Raw genomic sequence first — 4197 nt, 5'->3', positions numbered from 1 at the left:
AAGTTAAATTACAAAAGTATAACCTATCAGATTGAACATATTTTATTCGATCTTAGACTATATAAAACAAGCGTATCAAAATGTTCATGTACATAGTGATAAATTTTTTAAAGTGTTAATTAAAGTGATTTATCAGGTGTTTCAGATAGAAAATTACCCCTTTCTTACCGTTGTTTATCATGATAAAAATTCCAAACAAATACTGAATACTGAAACCATAGATAAACAAATCATTTTATATGAAAACATAATATATATATATAATTATCAATATTAATAAACTATATTGTCGCGTGGAATTTTTAATTGTTTTAGCGGAGCTATCAAAATCGCATCCATTCAATATGGCGACAATTCACAACTGATTGTAATAAATGGACGATTCCATGGCGAAGGGTTCAAAGATATACGAAGACGGCATTAATTATATCAAATAAATTACAAAACGAAATATGACAACATATTTTATGAAGAATTGATTGCAAATTGGTTGACTATATAAGTTTTCATGACATGCTTTACTTTATTTCATTCCTATCAATTACGACGTTTTCTTTACTCCCCCCTTCATAAATTAGCTTCATCGTATACCTATAAAAAGAAAAAATCGAAAAGATTTTTATTGTGAAATCGACTACCAAACAGTGTGGATTTAGTGATTCAGTGTATTGGAATGTTGTAATTGTTAAGTGTTAAGTATAGAATAATAGGAAATGAGATCAAATTATCATTTTTTTTTTTAGGTTTTTATATAATTTTCCTATTTTTTTTACCTAAATATTCATTCATTTATCATGTTTATTTTTCAAAAATCTGAAAATTTTACATTTCCAGTAAAAATGAAGAAACACGTTTCAATGTTCATAATGAAAACAATATTTCAAGATTTCATCAGATTGTTCTGGAATGTGATAGAAAATTATGATTTGTGGTTGACATTTGGCCAACGTGTCATACTTTGATTGGTCGTAAAAACCATGTGATTTATATAACGTTTGAATCCTAATGATTTTCACCATTCTAAATTGAGGCATACACACAGTAATATATCATGGAAAGAAACAGTGGTATAGACAATTTCGTATACATTTTCATTATTTTGACTACGATATGTGAAAAAACAAACAGACATATTAAATTAAAATGTCAAAAATAGGGGTACATCAGTTCACGTTGTGTAATTATTTTAATACCTATAAAACACACAGTTATGTCAACAAAGAAAACAAAAAGAAATATAGACAAAGGCAGTGTAAGAGAGTTTAAATCACCTTTCTAATGTCCAAATTTTCAATGCTCCCAACCGAGATCGATCCAGGGACCTTCAGTCGTGTAGCCATGGCATATATTATAGATTATTTCTCTTGATATGACATTATTCAAATATGTACAATAAGATATTCACCAGACAGTATCCGCTGTAACAAACAGACAGTTACATGTGGTCAGTTAAAACAATATCAACAGCAATGCAACACAAGTTAAGGTTTGTGTCATATCAGCTAGTTCAGTTTATACATGTTATAATTTATACATTTTTATTTTTGCATTGTTATTTCATGTATTTGTTACTTTAATAACATGATTGTCTGAAATACAATATTTTTCTAATAAGAAATGTTCTTTCCTCTGATTTAAAAGATAAAAATAGTGTGAGATGTACTGTTTTTTAATATTCTACTAGATTGAGTTCAGTCATAGGTTTTAATCAATAGACCACCAACCCACAACAATTTCTATTTATGGAGATTCTTTTTGTTGTTAACTGTTGGCTATTTTTATCGTGAAAAGTGTTTAGACCGATAGGACACTCGATCCGTATTTTATATCGTTTCAGTGTATGCACCCGTAGCGCAAGATATGCACATTGGTTCGGTTGGTCCGTCTTATTTTATATTTTTGTATATTTTTCTCGCTCATGTTAACTAGAGAGCTATCATCACTTATTCATTTTTCGAAAACATGCTTACAAGTTTATAAATAGAAAATTGTGTAACCGGGTCAACCAATAGTGTATCAAACACGTGATAGACGTCGCTATTTTTTGTTTTTGTTGAGTCACATTTTAAAGATGCAATGGATTATTTCATGTTTCCGAAATACCCCTATTCACATAGTTCAACACAATATATGGATATATATGACTAGAAATAAATGAAAGTAAAAATCGAATAAAAGAAACCCAATCTTTAAATATCGAACTCAGTCATTTCAATGACTAATCGAAGTAAACAAACAACTAATACACACTTGTGTGTATCGATCGACAGAAAATTAGGTCACAGATGATTCTAGAAAGTTAAATTACAAAAGTATAACCTATCAGATTGAACATATTTTATTCGATCTTAGACTATATAAAACCAGCGTATCAAAATGTTCATGTACATACTGATAAATATTTTAAAAGTGTGAATTAAAGTGATTTATCAAGTGTTTCAGATAGAAAAAAAACCTTTCTTACCGTTGTTTATCATGATAAAAATTCCAAACAAATACTGAATACTGAAACCATAGATAAACAAATTATTTTTATATGAAATTATAATATATATATAATTAATCAATATTAATAGACCATATTGTCGCGTGTAATTCTTGATTGTTTTACCATTCAATTTGGCGACATTTCACAACTGATTGTAATAAATGGACGATTCCATGGCGAAGGGGTTAAAGATATATGAAGACGGCATAAATTATATCAAATAAGTTACAAAACGAAATATGACAACATATTTTATGAAGAATTTATTACAAATTGTTTTCATGACATGTTTTACTTTATTTCATTCCTATTAATTACGACGTCTTCTTAACTCCCCCTCATAAATTAGCTTCATCGTATATACCTATAAAATTTAAAAAATCGACCAGAGTTTTATTGTGAAATCGACTACTAAACAGTGTGGATTAAGTGATTCAGTGTATTTGAATATTGCAATTGTTTTAAGTGGGAAGTATAGAATAATAGGAATTTAAAAAAAATCTTTGTAATGTAGAAGTAAAAATAATATTTACAATAAAGAAAAGATAATTTCATAATTAATAACAACGGCTGCTAACTGGGATTGACTGTGTGACTCCTCTCGAGTACATATATAAGAAAAAAAGCAATGTGTTAAATGGATATCACATAAAAACTTTTCCGTAGCGTTTAAATCAATGCATGCACAAATTGGCTCCAATGTAAAAGACGAGATAGGTAGTTGTGCTCGCTATTCTTCACAATAGTTGCAAGCATGCTACCAAAGCTTGTAATAAGGGCACTTTAATGACAGTGATTAGGACGTTATTGCAAATTTAAAGGGGGAATAATTCATTTTTGTCTTCATATGTGAAAAAGTAAACGTTAGCATAATTTTCATTTCCATACGACCGCAAAAATTGAAATTTATTTTGGTCGTAAATTGGTATGACGTTGGCGTCGTCGTCTTCGTTGTTGTCGTCGTCCGAAGACATTTGGTTTTCGCACTATAACTTTAATTAAATTAAATAGAAATCTATGAAATTTTAACATAAGGTTAATGACCACAAAAGGAAGGTTGGGATTGACTTTGGGAGTTTTGGTCCCAACAGTTTAGGGATTGGGGGCCAACAAAGGTCCCAAATAAACATATTTCTTTTTTTCTGTAAATTAAATTTAGTATAATAAAATAGAAATCTATGAAATTTTAACATAAGGTTTGTGACCACAAAGGAAGTTAGGAATTGATTTTGTGAGTTTTGGCCTCAACAGTTTAGGAATAAGGGGCCAAAAGGGTCCATCATTAAACTTTGTTTTATTTCATGAACAAATTAATTATTGGAATTTTTTAATATGCCAAATCTAACCGTGTATTTAGATTCTTAATTTTTGGTCCTGTTTTCAAATTGGTCTACATTAAGGTCTAAAGGGTACAACATTAAATTTAGTTTGATTATAACAAAAATTTAATACATGGGGTTCTTTGATATGCTGAATCTAAACATGTACTTAGATTTTTGATTATGAGCCCAGGTTTCAAGTTGGTCCAAATCGGGGTCCATAATTATACTTTGTTTGATTTCAACAAAAATTGAATATATTGGGTTCTTCAACATGCTGAATCTAACCATGTTTTTACATTTTGAATATTTGGGCCCGGTTATCAAATTGGTCCACCTTGAGGTATAAAGGGTCTAAAATTGAACATTATTTGATTTCATTAAAAATTG

The 4197-nt window shown here is 29.2% G+C and overlaps 1 long non-coding RNA gene across 2 annotated transcripts; it reads right to left on the bottom strand.

Moving 5' to 3' along the window:
* Positions 1-224: 224 nt before the first annotated feature.
* Positions 225-2666, bottom strand: LOC134683897 (uncharacterized). Of its 2 annotated transcripts, none has more exons than XR_010101108.1 (3): positions 2612-2666; positions 1272-1418; positions 225-591 (listed from the first exon to the last, which is right to left on the bottom strand). It is a non-coding gene; the product is annotated as an uncharacterized LOC134683897 (long non-coding RNA). The 2 variants fall into 2 exon arrangements; XR_010101107.1 differs by lacking the exon at positions 2612-2666 and adding an exon at positions 2465-2584.
* Positions 2667-4197: the final 1531 nt, after the last annotated feature.

The sequence above is a fragment of the Mytilus trossulus genome, chromosome 9, assembly GCF_036588685.1.
Source record: "Mytilus trossulus isolate FHL-02 chromosome 9, PNRI_Mtr1.1.1.hap1, whole genome shotgun sequence".
Classification (NCBI taxonomy): domain Eukaryota; kingdom Metazoa; phylum Mollusca; class Bivalvia; order Mytilida; family Mytilidae; genus Mytilus; species Mytilus trossulus.
This window is presented reverse-complemented; position numbering and strand designations above follow the sequence as displayed.